Below are 18,791 nucleotides of genomic sequence, written 5' to 3' on the forward strand. Positions count from 1 at the left end.
TGAAGAATCCCAGAAGAGCGAGGAACAGGGTGATAATCGGATGCTTCACCGTTTTCTGTAAAAGAAGGCCCTTCTCTTTCTTTTTTTTTTTTCAAGGGCGAAAGTTAAGCTAAGCCAAAATGAGGGAGAGGGACTCAAACAAAATATATCTTTCTGATATTAGATTTCCCTTTTTTTTTTTTTTGTTAAGTCTGATATCAGAAGGTTGCTTCTTAGTCAGAGGATCGTGAAAGGAAAATGTTTTTTTTTTTTGTAAGTCTGTGATTGCTAATATTTTTCTCTGGGGTGAAGGAAAATAATAATAATTACAGCCCTGGTCCCGTAATGGCAAGATTGACACCGCAACGCCTGTTAGCGTGTTCCTCGTGTGTGTTGGAAATCTCGCTGACGCCTACCTTTTCGTTGACCTGCTTCAGCCTAGTGGGGTAGGATTTCACAAAGAGGAAGGTAAAAATGAAAACAATTTGAAATGCCGTTCTCAAGTTTCCAAATACCTGCTTGATAGCTTTATAGTTCTGTCTATGATTTCCCTCAGGCAAAATCCCAGCAACTAGTAGCAGTAGTCAAATCAGAAGATAGTGACAGAGAGAAAAGAGAAAAATGAGCTTTAGAATTTACTCCCAATATCAAGATTAATAACAAGTATGGCCACACGGTGGTGCTGTTGAGTCGATACACCTAAGGGTTTGGCTAATTAGAAGTCTAAGTTCTTATTTGATCTAAGCAAAAGTATATTTAAATTAACTCCCGTGTTAATTAAGTAACTAAAGGATTGAGAATAAGGTAGACAGAACGAACTTAATTGCAATTTGAATTTAGAATTTCAAATTATAAATAGGGATTCCTAATTAAATTTTTCATGATGTCATCATTAAAATTGATAGGATCGATTCAGATTAATTTTTCAGAGGGATATATATTTGATTATAATATTAAAATATTATAATAGTCTTCCTAGTTGCAGTTAAGTATCAAGATCTTAATGAGGTTTGTCATTAAAATTACAAGCACATTTGCAACTGAAACCAATATGAAACAGGAACTGTAATCAATTATTAAATTAAATTAGAATTTTCAAATTCGTAATTAATTATGAAATTAATTTACAACTTCCACATCCCTAAATCTGACAGGTTACTAATTCCTTGTGCTATCAGAACCTTCAGAACAAATTAATCTCAATTTATAAAAGGAAATTTTAAAATTTTCAGGGCCTGAAAATCAAACACATTGATAGTTAATAACTACGATCTTAATGTTATTTGTTAAATTATCAGAGCACACATAATTATCTCAATCAGTCTATATGGAATCCGGAGCTGAAATTATTTTCAAATGAGTTTAATTTCAAATCTGGGATGAAATTAAATTATCAGTTTCAAATATTTCATAGCGATTCACCCACTGATATCCTAAAATCATGAGCGCACTTACAATTGAATTAATTATCCTTTTATCAAGGTGAATGAAGTTACGGTCTGATATTAACTGTGTCTAACCTCAAAGGGAGGAAACCAATCCTGAATAAAATGCCTTTATTCCTATAAAATTAACTGCCTTGTTTAGCAATAGTTTATCGACGTCTGTATTTGTTAAAATCTTTTCAAAAGGGAGGAGAGATAGCATGAATGATGCACAAAAGAGAGAGGAATGACGTGAACATTCAGAAGTGAACACGTGAAGTGAGTTAGAGTTCAGCAGTGAAAGAGTTAACCGTTTACACACACACACACACACAGCATAGCACACTGCATTCAAACCCACAAGATGCTAGGTGCTAATCGCTAGCCTTCAATGCTATCAGCTCAGCTAAGCTTTAATGCTACCTACTAGCTTCAAATGCTATGCTATTTGTTTACAATAGCTTCAAAATGGCGCTCGCGGCTGCGCGTGCGCACTAGAACCTTTCCGGGCAAGTCTTCTGACTACCTCCGGTTCAGGCCGTTACCACGACACCCCTAGTTTCAGGGTTCAGGTTTCAACAGCCAGACAGCACTGTTTTAGATTAGTTTCTTTCTAGCACTGCAATCTCAACTTATTTAGACCGAATCAAATTAACCCACAGATTAATTATCAATCTAATAGTTTGACCACGGCGGGCCGATTCTCTGTGTCACTTCACGTGACTTCACAGGAAAAACACAGTGGATTATTTTATCACACTATCAAAATCAGATCCAATAAAATACTCCCTCACAGACGCGATCTGGCCCCTCCTTCTGAGTGGCGCGCGCTGACTTCACTTCCTTAGTGAATTTACAAGTGGCAGAAAATATTAAGTAGCTACGTTAATGTTTAATGCCAAGGGAGATTTAGTTTTCATAAGTGTCTAGAAAGTGGGAAACGCACTTTGACTATCACTCTATGAACAAGGCCTTATGAGGGAGAACAAAGGAACACGCTTAGATTCTCTCCTTTCTTTTTCTGCGCTATGAGCGACTTACATGTCTCACGGACATCTTTTAATCTTACTGCAGTTTTAAGCTATATCTTTAAACAACACAAATACACATTGCACTTTCATTCCACAAACACATTGCCACAAGTAAGTACAGAATAGTGAAACCAACTTTGACTCTCTGTGTCTCTATTTCTTTCCGGTTAAAAATAGAAAAACAACTTTTTTAATATGTTATTAATTTTTCAAATCAAACTAATGCCAGCTTCTATCTCCACCATTAATATGTAGAAAATGAATCCTACATATATATATTTATTTATTATTTAGCTTTTAGGGAATCACTCTTAAGAGTTGATCTTCATATGATTAATTGTTATCAATCATAATGTACAACTTATGCCTTGTTAACGACTTGTCCAGCAAGCATTAATAACAGCAGTTATCTTTTAACACGTTGTTTATTTTATTCGTGGCCAACGATTAAAATAAATCAAATAGTTAAATTGAGTTAGCTAAGTTAGCCCATGAGCGTAGGTAAACGCGATCTATTGGCAAATAGTTACGACATGTTAAATCACATAACACAGACAAAAGATTTCTTAATAAAGTCAAAGTTTTATTCACTATTCTAACACAACATTAACAGACAATTTAACATACACACAAATGGGAGCGAGTTGTTTGTATCTGAAGAGAGAGACTTAGGTTTTAATGCTAGCTTTTCAACCTGAGGAAACTCATAGACAAAGAAGTATTTTATCTTTACCCTCAGCGGAGAGATATCCCGGTTTCAGTCAATAAAGAGATTTGCCTTACTTGGTCTTTCAGTTGTTTTGATCGAACTCAGTTCAGGCTTTCTCCAGTTCAAAGAGACTCTTTCCTTTGGTGAATTCAGTTCTTTGCGGGCCGCGTTCGGATTGGCTGTTCGGTCGGTCGTGTGACTAGCGCACTCTTCAGTGGTTGGTTGTCTCGTTCTGACGTAATGATGTTTAGGATTAAAGTTCTTTGAAAGTTTAACTGAGTCTTTGTGTTAGTTGCTTTGCTTCGCCGTGATGTTATGGCCTGAAGCGCTTGCCGCGTGAGCAGAACGAGAGACTCGCTGGCGTGCGTGTCCTCCTGTTGTTTTCAAACTCCAACACGCGCGAACTTCATGGGCGTGCATCCGTTTTAAGCGAGCTGATTTAGGTCCGCCCTTTTTGGCGCGTAGTCCAATCGAAAGAGTCTTTGTCGGCAGAGCCCCGCCCTGCGTAGCTGCGTGTTGCATACATTATCTGCGCAAGTATTTTATCACATAAAAACTTATAACAGCAGACTTCCATTCATCTTGTAAATAGGCGTTAATGAAAAACAGATAAGATTTAATTCATACCACAATATTATTATTCATTAAATCAGCTTTCATCCGAGACCAAACACTAGCCGTTTAACAGGCACCAAAATACAAATATCCTTTATATTCGATTTCGTAGTTAAGGCATTGATTAAACGATCTTAAATTCTAAATACACATATTAATCAAGTGAAAATGAACAACTAGTACTCAGGAAGATTATAAATTCTGGAAACAGATTTACCATAGATTTAAAATAATGCAACAGCTTATAAATGTCACAAACACACACTTCTTAATACATGTATAGATAATCTGTCTATAGTGTTTTTGTTTGAGTATAATTTGTTTCCGTAGCAGAAACGAATATAACTTTTGTTCCCCTTTTTAAGACTCATTTCTAATTCAAAGGTGTGGTTCCCCTTTGTTAGATAGCACCACAGAAACGGCGCGTTTCCTTGGAATGTGCGTGATGTGCAGGGTCGTAAAAGTCTTTGGTTTGGAAAGTCTGGAAATTGTCTATTTCGAGTCGACCGTAAACACGTCATCCTTTACTGCGACTTAATGGATAGAGATTTATGAATATGGCGCCAGTGAAGTTTAGGCTCCGGGAAGGGGAGTTCTGTTTTCTTTCGAAATGACAAAACGTGAATTTCCTGAGCTGGAATGCGAGCTTTGATCCATCCTTGCATCAGGAATGTGTTGAACCTAGATGTGTGTGTATCCTGATCAGGCATTACATTAGTGTTAATGTGATCTAACGCACGACCTGTATTATGAACTGCCGTCATATGGACATTATTTAGTGTTTATGTAATCTAACGCACGACCTGTATTATGAACTGCTGTCATATGGACATTATTTTGTTGTCAGAAGATGGTCTTCTCCAGCGAGTCTCGGTCACCTCTGCCTGATTAAATCTTGAAACATGCATTTTCTGTAAACCTACTTTGAAATGATAAATATTGTGAAAAGTGTTATACTTTTACAACATTTAACTATGGGTTTACTATAGTAAACTGTAGCAAGCATGATAATCGCCGGTGAACCGTGTCCACGCAGAGCAGCCGGTATTTACATCGACATCGACCCGCCGTATGTGTGCTGTTAGGGACCGATACTGGCATTTTCAACATTGTGTGTATACTATTCTGTGTTATTGTTAAGCTCCACAAACACATTATAAAACACCATAAAGTTTTAGTGCACTATATTCCAAGTGTTCCTATTAGAGAAACATGCTGCGAAACACAAGAATGATCCTCATTGATTCTGACACAAGCAAGTGTGCTTGAGCTTCTGTTTGCCATGACTACTGTGTGCTGATTCATGTTTATCTGTGAATAAAAGACTAAATTAAATCTGTTCAGCAGATAAATCAATCAAGTCTCTTCAGAAGATGCAGACTGAACCGCTCAATTAATCTGGGTTTCTTTATGAACTCTGTGTTGACTGTCAGTGGAGGGACAGACATCTCTCAGATTTCATTAAATATATCTTCAGTTGTGTTCTGAATGTGAAGAAAGTCTTACAGGTTTTGGAACGACGTGACGGTGAGTGAATGATGACAGAATTTACATTTTTAGGTGAAATATCCCTGTAAAATTTTCAAAATACATTATACATTAAAAACCACATACATTATAAAAGGATAAAGGTTACCCTGATAGCACACGTACATCTCCGAGACGTCTATTTGATGTCTGCATTTACATCTGCAAGACGTATTATTTAGGGTGTTTGCTCATCTGCAATACGTCTATAGGACGTTTCCTTTTAGATGTCAAATAGACGTCTATTAGATGTCTTTAAGATGATTTAGAATGTATGTAAAACTGACATCTGAAAGACGTCTGCCAGATGTCTGTAGACAGCAGATGCTTTCCAGATCAAGAGATCTTTAACAGACATCTTGCAGACGTACGCGTGCTATCTGGGTAACTTCAAATATTTTATTTCAAAGTTGTTCTGAATATTCAGTACTTCAGCACAACTGCTAGTGTGATATTGCTTTAATAAAATAGTTCAATAAACAAGCAATAAATACTGAACAACTTACATTTATGCCAGAACTTGTCCAGTTGGTTTGTTTGTTTTTCCACAGAGAAGTCAAAGGAGAACGTTCAGCGTTATATTCTCCACTGCAGTGTTTGAAGGACTCTTTACTCACTCAGGATCCACTCCACACCGTAAAAACACTCCAAACGCTGTTGATCTGATGGAGAACATAGTTCAGATACAAACTAAAGTCAATAAACGTTTAGTCCATTTAGTATAACTGTATCATTTCTGATGGAAATAGTGAGATCTTACTGTGATGTAAGGATCAAGACGACTGGGGAAGCTGCAGTGAATGCTGTTTATCGAGTAACAGTTGTAGCATACGCTGAAATAAGACAAAAGCGGTGAGTAGAACACAATAACATCAATGACTAATAAAATAAACTGACTTTTCCTGCAGGAATCCACAGAAACAGATGAAGAGCGTACGTGATCCAACTCAGACTAGACAAGAGTTCAGCTCCAACACTAGTTAAACAATCAAAGTTTAACGCAGTCAATGTCATATAAATGATTGGTAATGACGTCATGAATCTGGTCTATAAACTTCTATTTACTCACCACCAGAGGTCACTCCTCCATCACATTGTCTCGTGCACCACACTACTGTTGCACTTCACCCATGAACTACAATTCCCATCATCCATTGCACTGACGACACATATACAGCTGATTGCACTAATTTATGCTCACACCTGAGAACTATCACACTATCACACACCCTACTTAAACCATGGACTTCCTCTTCCTCTCTGCCGAGTATTGTATTGTGTTTATCACGTCCCTAGTGTTAGCTGCCTTACCGAGCCATTCTGTGTTTTTCTGTTTAGTTCCAGTATTGTTCTGCATTTATAACTCTCCTAGTTTTAGCTGCGATACGGAACCCACTTTCTTGTCATAGTCTTGCCTTGTATGTTTTTCTAGTGTTTTGATTCTTGCCTGTGTTTCCTGGATTTACCCTTTGCCTTGCCGTTTGGACTCTGTTTGCACCTCTCTTGGACTATTGCTCGTATACCTGGATTATCTCTCTGCCTTGCCCTGTTGGATATTGTTCGCCGATCGTCGACTCTCACTAGCCCTAGGATTGCTCTGTCTTGTCCGTACCATAACTTCTTGCCGTTGTTTGACCCTGCCTGTTCATTGACTGTTTATAAATAAAAGCTTGCACTTGGATCTGCACGTCTCACGTCTTGTTTGCCCCGTTACAGTTAAACTGTAATTAAAGCTGAAAAAAACAATTGTAAAAAAGGGTAATTTGAGTAAAAAACATTTTTGGCACAACTAACCAAGTACACTAAAATGCTTTCTAGTTTATTGTTCAGTGTTTTTCACTTCTTTGGTCAAATAAGAAACCTGCAAACACTAAGAGAAAGCACAAATGCTCAGACTTGACTAACTCTTTTGCTGCTTTGTGAACATAATGAATGCTTAATGCACATGCATCCGCAACTTTAAAATGTAAAACCATTACATTTGTGATATAAAACCATTAAAAGACATTGTAGGACCTCACGGAACGGAAACACAAAGAAGAATCTAAAGAGTCTGCCCTCAACCATCTGCAGTCGTAAACTTCATTAATGATCAACATAGCGCCCAAGTGTCTCGGCCGGTTTCCGCTATCTTCTCACGAGATCCATAAACACAATGATAGATTTGAGGAGAGAGGACTTCTCCCCGTCTGGAATGACTTAAGCTACAAAGGATGATTCACAGGGACGATCTCCAGGCCTGAAAAACAGCTAAGACAGTTATAACTTTAACTGCAGCAAAAGATGGCTCGTGATACCCACAACCATTTACACATAAACTAATAATCTGATAAACACAAACCATTCATTTTCAGTTTCATGATTTTTGATGCTGTTCACTTTATTTAAAGCACTTTTGAACGTTTATGATTTATTTTCGTATCTTATTTTAACCAGCTCAGCAACGCTAATGCAGAGAGGAACTAACACGCCATTACATCAAAGTTATCAAAGGCAAGCGTTAAATATGAAGTGTTTTATACCACAGTTTGTCAGAGGGAAAATAATAAATGTTTTTGTGATATTCTTTCTCAGTCGGACACAGACAAACAAGTCCGGTGATTTTAGTCTTTTAAACCAGGAGGACGGCTGACAGATCGACCCGACTCTGGAGCCACAGAAACTAAAGCAACAGGTAACACAAACCCACCCATTCACTATATTACAGTAGTTTTAAACTGTGTGTTAATCGTTATTTATGATCCGCTTCGTCAGTTTCATCGAGCATATCCATGTGATGCTGATTAAGTTTACTAATGCAGCCGAAGCCCCGGTAACCTAAACAAATCAGCTCCAGGAGCATTTATGATGGCTGTTTTGACAACGTTATTTACCATTTCAGACTGATATTTGCTCCTCGTGTTTTTAATTTAATAAACTCATACTTGCATATGTTTTTAAATCAATGTTTTCAGAGCAAAGGCAGCGTGGAGTGCTGGGATGTCAAAGACAACAAGATGCCTGCAATACTACGAGCCTAAAGTGAAGTAAGTAGAATTCACATTGATTTCATTGATGGGTTTTACTGTTATGCGAGATGTTAACCATCACTTTCTGAAAGGTTATTTCAGTATATTTCTTCAGTTTTGGATGAATTGCTATTTTTGCAAATGTAGCAGCACAAATGGTTCTTCTGAAGCAGTACAATATTTTAGACTGAGATTTAAATCATTGATCAACTCATGCAAACACAGCCCAGACAAACACTGGATCTTCACACCACATGAAGGACATCATGATATCCAAGTATCAAGGATGTTAGATGTAATGTAGTGTGCCACCATTTTTGATTCAGACTGTATTAGCAGAATGAAAAACATATTCAATTTCAGTTTGTCTTTGATTCAGAGTCATTATGCTTCAGAAGAATAGAGTTGGGTCTTGACAGTTCTAGTTCTAGTAGGCTTTCTTAATATGGATTAATAAGGTCTTGTGTGTTATATTTCCACTTGCACTGATCTTAAAGTTGCTTTGGGTTTGTATAAAGGTGTGTTGATTTATTATTTATATTTATTTGGTTGTTTTATTAATGAAAACCCAGTTCAATTCAAGCTCAAGAACATTCAGCTGATACAGCCCTGAAAGTTTTTCCCAAAGAAATCCAGTTGACCATCAGCTCTGGAAGACATGTTGGGAAAATTACTACAAGTTTCTGAAAAGTACTACAGGGTTTTAAATGGACACAGGCCCTACTGAATAAACACTACTCTGATCCTTCACACCTTTATTTTCAGTTATGAACATTTAAATGTCTTTCAACACAAGTCTTCATTTTATGATTTGTGACACATACTAACACTTTTTTTAATGCATTTAGAGAAAGGGGGAAGAGGAGATGTCACGAGGAACCCACTGGATGTTTTGATTGTCTTTTAATACAAAGAGATGATGTCAACCAAGTCTAGGGTCAGTGCACTGCTGCTGTTTTTTAACTTTATGCCCTTATTTAGAGTACACTAGCTTCTCAAAGCAGCTTTACAGAAAAGGCTTGTGTCTACATTACAATTTAGCCTGATCTGTTCTATAAATACTATACTTTTCAACTTGAATAGTGTTGTATCTCCTGTCACGGCCAGCTCATTCCCGACCGTAACAAAGAGGATCACACGTGCAAATGAATATTTCAATTGCAAAATTATTTATTAAAGAAAAAGTTAATGTTACAGAAACAAGAAAACACACCGAAATCTAGGGATTTTAAATAAATATAAACAAAACAATAATCCAATGGAGTAAAGAACATTGACTAAGAAGTAAACAAAAGAGTTGGAGCATTAGACTTCTCTGGGGGAACGACGTCCGTCCAGAAGAAGTGCCTTTTGAACAGATCAGAAACCTTTTATACTCTCCAGCCATAATCATCTCCAATTAGTAATGACAACACACATTGATGCTACACTGCCACCAGCAGGCAGAAGAAGGAAAGACTGGGTCGTCACACTCCTGATTTATAGCAATGATCATTAACACACTTGAAGTATACTGACGATTAGTCTGGCTGCAAGTACACTTAGTACACTTTTTTCCACGAGGGTTTCCCGCTGTACACGGCTGTGGGGACGAGCAGTTCTGTGGTGCTTGCAATTCTTTATAATTAATAAAATAATAATAATAATGCCACATTGATGGCTCAGGAAGGTGTAATTGTTCAAATAACATATTGTTTCATTTTAAAATATAAAACAATTGTAACCCTAAAGTATATTTGAATTGTAATATTTCTGTAAAGTCTAGGAGCAGAAAAGAGGATGTTTCTGTAGAATGACCATCTATTGATGACTGGTGGATTATTTTCTTTCATTTGAAAGATGTTTGTGATCCTTGATGTTGTCCTATATGGTGAATTAATTCATGAGATTATTTTTTAGTTGTTAACTTTAAAATGCTTTGAATAAGCAAGATACAGTGAAAAGAAACAAGTCCCATTTTGAGTTAAATTAAAGAAAAAAGACTGTTTTTTTTCAATTGCAAGAGATAGCAAAATATTAACTCCTAGCAAGGCAAATGACAGCTTTATAATCAGTTAACATTAACTAGCCAGCCGCTAGCAAATTAAACAGCCTACCTGCACTGCTTAATATCCACTCTGACAACATAATGATAATCTGATTTAATCGCGTTGATGTTTGTTGATGCGGACATCTCTCCACATTTCATGCAGCTAATCCAATTTTATACACCTTATACACATATACTTAACCACAGACATGGAAATTATGTACAGGATGTGGTACAGTACAAATATTTTGAGCATCCCTTATTTTCCTATAAAGACTCACAATTATTCCTTATTTTCCTTTATGGCATCTCTAGATATATTGTTAGGCAAAGTTTAAATTGTGCGATTTTTTTTATATATATATTTTTTAACTACTGTTTTAACTACTTGGTCTGTAATGAATTACTTTTTAAAAAATAAAATGAGCAAAGCACTCTTTGTGGTGAAAGAAGCATTGCGATAAGACGATCTTGAGGCTTAGGGGAGAACGGGGCACAAAGTAACACTTTTTGACTTTCTCAAATTGTGTAAATCCACTTCCGTGTTCAGAGTATAATTTATCCACAGTAATTTCACACTTGTCTAGTACAAATATGTCGCTTTGTTTCATAAATACAGTGTATACGTTTTTCTTTATTTACCCTCAAAAATTGGAAGTGAAATGTGACAACATGCCCCTCAGCTGTTACAATGTATCCCACCTACGGGGCACATTGTAACAGCTGAGGGGCACGTTGTAACATAACCATATGACACCCTAAAATATTATCTGATCTTATGAAAAAAATATACAAGACAAACTAAAATATTTTGTCAATAAAATAAAAATTCTTTTAAATAAAATAATGGTGTTTTTTTAATAATTAAAAGTAATCTGATTTTTGAGTTTGACAATGAACATATTGCAACCATGCCTGGGACGGCTCATATAAACGAGGCAATATGCTTTCCATGTCTTGAAATAATAATTTCTGAACATTAAACAATGATTGTCAGTCTTTATTCACCTGTTTCTTGTTGTTTCTCATTAAAATGCATTAAAGTAAATAATGTAAATTACATCTCTAATGTCATAGAATAGCACTGCGGGGCAGATTGTAATGCAGTGTTATAATTTACCCCATCTGTGCAACTTTAATTTAAAACCGGTTAGTGTCTTCTGCTAGTTATCGAAGCATTAAAAAAACAACAACTTTGAACTGATAAATAACAGATTGGCAATAATAGCAGATTTGTCTCATTTTAAATTAGTAATAAAAACTGAGATGAAAAATTTACTTAAGCCAGAAATATAATTTTACTATGGTAAAATAACTTTTGAATTTTGGCGCACTTTTTTTCTCTATACAGTGTTAATATGGTAACTAGTAAATACTGTAAATTTGGTTATGCTAGCATGTGTGGAAATATTTTAAAAACGTGTTACAACTAACCCCACGTTACTTTGTGCCCCGCAATTTTAACATTCACAACATGCAAACATCAATAACACTATTAAAGTTATTAAAAACCATCAACGTGTAGTAAGAAACACAACAAGAAAGCTGGATGAACACATTTAGTTTGTAGATTCTGCACGTTGCTTTTGCAATAGTGTTTATAGTTGTGTAAGGTCATCCAAAGGCAGAGTGCAGTATCTGCATTTTGGTGGTCAAAGGTCACTTCAGAGGTCATGGATTTTATCTATAAAAAATTTAATCCTAAAAAGTCTTTAAATGAATGCATTGCCACTAATCTACCCACAACATGTTTGACAGGCTGATGTAAAAACTTTAAAAGCATTTTTCTCAGTTTCAGTGTTTAGGTAGTTACTGCACTTGGCCTTTGTAGGGCAGCATGGACCCAGCAGTTAGCCTCCTCTGCCTTCGTCAAGGCGACAGGGCCATAGAGGAATATGTTGCCAACTTTTGTGGATTGTGCCATTTGGTGGATTTAAAGGACGTTTTTCAACATGGACTTAACGATTCTCTTAATTACCTCATGCCTCGCCATACCCCTCACAGGACTCTTGAGCGATATATTGACTATGCTTTGTTGCTGGCTGGTTCACCTCTTACTGTGGGAGTTTCAGATGAGGAGCCCCGCAACTGTGCTGTACCCTCTGCACCAGAGCATACTCACATCCCGACTGTCTTGTCTGTTGTTGTTCACATCATGTCTGACAAGCCAGAGTCTGCTCACGTCATGTCTGCTACCCCAGGGCCTGCTCACGTCATGCTGGCTACTCAAGAGATTCTTCACAACATGGCTGCCACTCAAGAGCTGCGTTGCAAGATGGCTGCCACTCAAGAGCTTCATTGCAAGATGGCTGCCACTCAAGAGTCTTTTCGGAAAATGGCCACCGTTCTAGAGTCTCGTCACTTCACAGCTGTCATTACAGAGCCTCGTCACGACATTGAGTCTGCTCACGTCAAGCCTGCTACGCCGGCCAAGATGGCTGCCATGCCTAATTTCCCGGCCAAGATGGCCGCCACACCTGAGTCGTCGGCCAAGATGGCCGCCATGCCTGAGCCTCTCCATGTCAAGGTTGTCACCTAAATTTCCCCAATGGATTTTTTTAGGGGGGGCTATAGTACTCCTGCAGATGTGGAGCTTGGACCAAGACTGATTGCCAGTGTGATGGTCCCACCACTGATGTCGGCGCGAGCAGCACTATCACAGAGACTGTTCCCCTAACCTCAGTGGTTCCTGTTATGGCCGTCACCATTTTGAGCGTGTGGGCTGTATACTGCACTCCTGAGGCCTCTTCTGTCCACGAGTCTGCTCCAGAGGCCTCTCCTGTCCATGAATCTGCTCCAGTGCCTCCAGAGGTGGCGGTTTCTGCTGCAGAACCTCCAGCGGAGGCAGCGTCCACTGCAGAACCTCCCGAGGTGGTGGCGTCCACTTTTGGACTCAATATCTGTCATGTGACGGCCATGGAGGCTGCTCATGAACTCACTGTCTGTCTTGTCATGGCCATGGAGGCCGCCCATGAATTGCCTGCTTTGCCTGCTCCGCCATGGCTCCACACACTAGGTCCTGTTCCCCTTTATGGGCCTGGCTCTCCATCCCTACCCCAATTCTGCCTCTGCTCCACCACCCACCTGGACTTTTTGAGGTCTGTTTTGGGTAGTTTCTGGAGCCACCTTTTTTGAGGGGAGAAAATGTAAGGTCTGTTTTGGGGTCTTTGTCATGTTCTTGTTTTCATGTCTTTTATTTTGAAGTTTCTTCATGGTTCCTGTTTGTTTCATTCTTGCTTTGCCCTCTTGTATTCCTGCTGTTGGTTCTCTTGTTCATTGTGTCATGTTCTTATTAGTTGTCCAAGTCATGTATCTTGTTTCCCATTGGTTTGTTCATGTCATGTGACCCTCCTTGTTTGTTATAAGTAGCCATGTCATTGCCTTTGTTTCTTGTTGTGTATTAATGTTGTAACCTGCTGTTGGTGAGTCTAGTCTGTCCATGCCACGTTATAACAACTTAAACTTATCTTACTTTAAGTCCTACTGTTACTAAAGGATTCTTTTCTTGGGTAATCTGGTTTAAAACAGTTTACCAACCATCAATTCAATAAAGCATGTGCCAAACATAAGTCTCTCAGGTATTCAATGCATGTATTAATAAACAAACTTCAAACAAACATTGTTCAATCCTACAGCACAAAGAACAACATATTAGAAGGTAAATAAGTAAATTGAGTCCAAAAAGGCAAACTCTATTATGAGTCCATGAGTCCTATAAAGGCACAGATATCCAAATACCATCCATCAGAGTCCACAACAAAGAGGCAGTCCAAAAAAAGCAATAAGTCCAGCAAAAAAGAAGTGGTAAAAGGGACAAAAAAAAAAACTTGATCAGTCTCAGCCATGTTATCTTCTCAGGGATTCCTGGACCCCACCCGCAATGCTCCAGGAAAAAGAAAAAAAAAGAAAAAATCCACAAACGATCCGAAACAGAGAAAACGTTCTTATTCACTGCAAAATAGGCCTCAAGAGCAAGGCGTTTCCCAGCACCTTTATTTGCCAGCCTCTCAAAGCATGCCCTAGTCCAACCATGTGCCATTTCCTAAAACAAAATGGCCGCCAGCTCCTAATTCCTCAAATAGTGGCCTTTTTCAATAAGAGTCCCTCATATTCCAACTCAAAACAGTATACAAATATAAATAACATTACCACCATAAAAATATAAACAAACAATTATCACTGCATTATTAGCAATGTTTGAAATAATTAGAATATTTTAAATGAACACAGTTTTTCTGTTTTGTGGCCGTGTCACAACGTCAAGTCTGTTCAAGTCAAGTCTCTGATTATGTTTGTATTTCGGATATCACCATTGTAAATAAACTGCACTTGGGTTCGTCGCTACGCTCGCCTTCAGTGGACTCTTTACACAAATACATCTCAGTGTTTTTCAGCTCATTTAGAAGCAGGTTAAACTGAACTTCAGGTGTTCAGTGAATGAGTTGCAGGCTTTTGAGCTGAAATACAGCACACTACAGTAGAGCAGCTGCTCTGTGGATTCACTACAGAGTGTTCGTCCTGGTTGTGATTCGATCTCTGATGTCTACAACAGCAACAAACAGACTTCACCAACATCAGGCCTTATTAACATGTACAGCACACAGTCAGCAAGTGGATTCACAAACATGAGCAAATCTGCATAGAAGTAAGATCTCGCAAGTAATAAACAATAGTAAGAAACAAAACAGTAAACCACTATGTCACTTATAATAAAGTCCGTAATCACAGAAAGGAGAATGAGAAATGTGTAAGTTAACAGCACCAGGAACAAACTGCCCAAAATTAATTTGCGCTTCAGAGCAGTCAGAGATATTGAGCAAGAAAGACCTCGCAAAGTGCCAGCAAAACAGAGAATGATGAGCTATTAGTAACAAACAAATGATCTGTATGAGATCTGAAAGTATCAAATTACTAACAAAAACTGAAGCAGCAGGCCGAGATTTGATGAGGAAACACAAAGCAATCAGAGTTAAGATCATGACTGGAATCTCAATGACTGAAAGGACACAGATAAACACAAGGTCTGCATATTTTTGTTTCCTCATCAATTTCATCAACTCCCTACAGAGTAAATCATCATCTGATGCAGTTGAGTCATTGATGCTGGTGTTATGTTGTGCCATTGTTTCACAAATTCCTGAGAAGAAGCAGTCAATAACAAACATGTCATTAGTTTTAATATGCAAGAAATGCTTCAATTTCTCATTGTAAAATTGTATTATTTGGAAAAACAGATGGCCTAACATCTTTCTTCTGTCTAAATGTTGTCATTCAAATGGGTCATGTGTGATGTTACAGGGATAGTTCACCCAGAAATGAACACCGTGTCATCATTTACTCACCTCATGTTGTTCAAACCTGAAAAATCGTTCATCTTCTGAACACAAATAAAGATATTTTTAATGAATTCTGAGAGATTTCTGTCCCTCCACTGACAGTCAACACAACAGTCAGTTTCATGCTTCAAAAACTTAATTAAACTAATTCATATGAATGGAGAGGTTTAGTCCAAATTTTCTGAAGAGATTTGATCACTTTATCTGATGAACAGATTTAATTTAGTCTTTCATTCCCATATTTACACTGATCAGCAAACAGAAATAGAACCTCATGTTTTTTAAGGATCTCAAACGTGCTGCGAAACACAAGAATGATCCTCATTGATCCTGACACAAGCAAGTGTGCTTGAGCTTCTGTTTGCCATGACTACTGTGTGCTGATTCATGTTTATCTGTGAATAAAAGACTAAATTAAATCTGTTCAGCAGATAAATCAATCAAGTCTCTTCAGAAGATGCAGACTGAACCGCTCAATTCATCTGGGTTTCTTTATGAACTCTGTGTTGACTGTCAGTGGAGGGACAGAAATCTCTCAGATTTCATTAATGGACTGTGATTACTCACGATTAATCGCAAATGTAAAATAGCCTAATAGGATTGTAAATGTGAAAAAGAAATGCATGTCAAACTAGTTTAAGGAAACAGTACCTTTCACACCTCCGCCATGTATGAGACAATTATTTGGGTTTTTTTTCAGCCATTATCAGCCTTTATACTGGCAATAAAACATTTCTAATTGAAATAGTGAGCACAAATGCTCTGACTTCCTTAATTCTTTTGCTGCTTTGTGAAATGTGTCGTTATTCAATTCAGTGCTGATAGTAAAACTGAAATTGCACAGACTTTTAATTAATTAGTTTGATTAAATACAAACAATCAGCGATACCAGAAATACATATATAGTTAACACCATATGAACTCATACATGAGATAACATGACCTAAACTGCAATCATAACGACAAATACAAGACAGATGTTTACAAGAGCTGATCGCCTCATTACTGAACACAACCCTTAAAATGAGAAGTGGCTCAGACAAGGACCTGAAAGAAAACTCCCAAAGCTACATTAAAAAATATACACATGATCTTACCTAAATCAGACTGTGGCTTGAAGATGTTCATCAGTAGATGATGGTGTCTGTGAACTGATGGTTGTTCTTTTATAGTCTGAATTCACTCCAGAAACAGTGGCATATGGAGAGTGATTCTGCCAGATAATGAGCAAATGAACAAAGATGCATTAAACATAATGAATAGTTAATGTACATGCAACCGCAACTTTAAAATGTGCAACCATTACATTTGTGATATTTATTTTATTTATTTATTTAGTAATTTAGCAGATGCTTTTATCCAAAGCGACTTGGTCAGCCTAACGCAGTACAGATCATTATTATTATTATTTTATTTTTTTTTAAATAAAAAGACATATAAATAAAATTAGAATAGAGAGTGCTAGAGTTAGAGGGTCAAGTAAAGATGGAACAGATTAGTTTTTAGCCATTTCTTGAAGATGGGTAAGGATTCGGCTGCTCTGATTGAGTTGGGCAGGTCATTCCACCAGATGGGAACAGTTAATGAAAAAGTCTGTGAAAGTGTTTTTGTGCATCTTTGGGATGGCAAAATAATGTGTCGTTCACTTGAAGAACGCAAGCTTCTAGAGGGCACATAAGTCTGAAGTAATGAATTTAGACAAAGGGGTGCAGAGCCAGTGGTGGTTCTGTAGGCAAACTTTAATGCCTTGAATTTAATGCGAGCAGCTATTGGTAGCCAGTGCAAACTGATGAACAGAGGTGTGACGCACGTTCTTTTCGGCTCATTAAAGATTAATCTTGAAGCGGCATTTTGGATTAATTGTAGAGGTTTAATAGATTTGGCTGGAAGACCTGCCAAGAGAGCATTGCAATAGTCAAGTTTGGACAGAACAAGAGCCTGAACAAGGAGTTGTGTTGCATGTTCTGAGAGAAAGGGCCTGATCTTCTTAATATTGTATAATGCAAATCTGCAGGACCGGGCAGTTTTAGCAATGTGGTCTGAAAAATTCAGCTTATCATCAATCACAACTCCAAGGTTTCTGGCTGTTTTTGAAGGAGTTATGGTAGATGAGCCTAAATGGAAGGTGAGATTGTGATGAAGCGATGGGTTAGCTGATACTACAAGCAGTTCTGTCTTAGCAAGGTTGAGTTGAAGGTGATGGTCCATCATCCAGCAAGAACTGTCTGTTAGACACGCTGAGATGCGAGCAGCTATCGTCGGATCATCAGGATGGAATGAGAGGTAGAGTTGAGTGTCATCAGGATAGCAGTGATATGAAAAGCCATGTTTCTGAATGACAGAACCTAGTGATGCCATGTAGACAGAAAAGAGAAGTGGTCCAAGAACTGAGCCCTGGGGCACCCCAGTAGCTAGATGTTGCGACTTGGATACCTCACCTCTCCAAGATACTTTGAAGGACCTATCAGAGAAGTAAGACTCAAACCACTGGAGTGCGGTTCCTGAGATGCCCTTTCTCAATAGAGTTGACAAGAGGATCTGATGGTTGACCGTATCAAAAGCAGCAGACAGATCCAGCAAGATAAGTAATGAAGATTTGGAAGCCGCTCTTTCAAGTCTTAGGGCTTCAACAACAGGCAGCAAGGCAGTTTCGGTCGAATGTCCACTTCTGAAGCCAGATTGGTTACTGTCCAGGAGGTTTTTCTGTGTGAGAAAGACAGAGACAATGAAAGGAAGAAGGGAAACTGGTCTATAGTTCCCTAAAAGAGTTGGGTTAAGAGTGGGTTTTTTAATAAGTGGAGTTATACGAGCCTGTTTAAACGCTGAGGGAAACATTCCAGTGTGAAGGGATGTGTTAACGATGTGAGTAAGTGAGTGCAGGTACAACTGCAGGAGAAATGGCTTGAAGGAGAGGAGATGGAATAGGATCAAGCGGATAGGTAGTAGGATGACTGGAAAGGATGGGTTTAGAGACTAATGCCTCAGAGAGTGGAGAGAAGGATGTGAACGAGTGTATGTTTGCTGATAAGATGTGTTTGATAGATTGTGGTGTGGAAAATTGTGCAGTGACGTTTGTAATTTTATTAATGAAGAATGTGGCAAAGTCTTCAGCTGTTAGAGATGATGAAGGAGG

At 38.0% G+C, this 18,791-nt stretch overlaps 1 protein-coding gene and 1 long non-coding RNA gene across 2 annotated transcripts in view; one reads left to right on the forward strand and one right to left on the reverse strand.

Moving 5' to 3' along the window:
* LOC306855357 overlaps nt 1-6,552 on the reverse strand; it is a 28,809-nt gene extending 22,257 nt beyond the window's left edge. Inside the window, exons 1-2 of the long non-coding RNA XR_013782932.1 lie at nt 6,046-6,552; nt 5,792-5,947 (exon numbers count right to left, since the gene is read on the reverse strand). This is a non-coding gene — a long non-coding RNA (uncharacterized lncRNA). The remainder of the gene's footprint in view (nt 1-5,791; nt 5,948-6,045) is intronic.
* Nucleotides 1-18,791, forward strand: part of LOC306855272 (uncharacterized protein) — a 390,658-nt gene that overhangs the window by 200,144 nt on the left and 171,723 nt on the right. The gene's annotated exons all lie outside the window — the stretch shown is intronic.

The sequence above is a fragment of the Barbus barbus genome, assembly GCF_936440315.1.
Source record: "Barbus barbus genome assembly, chromosome: 3".
Classification (NCBI taxonomy): domain Eukaryota; kingdom Metazoa; phylum Chordata; class Actinopteri; order Cypriniformes; family Cyprinidae; genus Barbus; species Barbus barbus.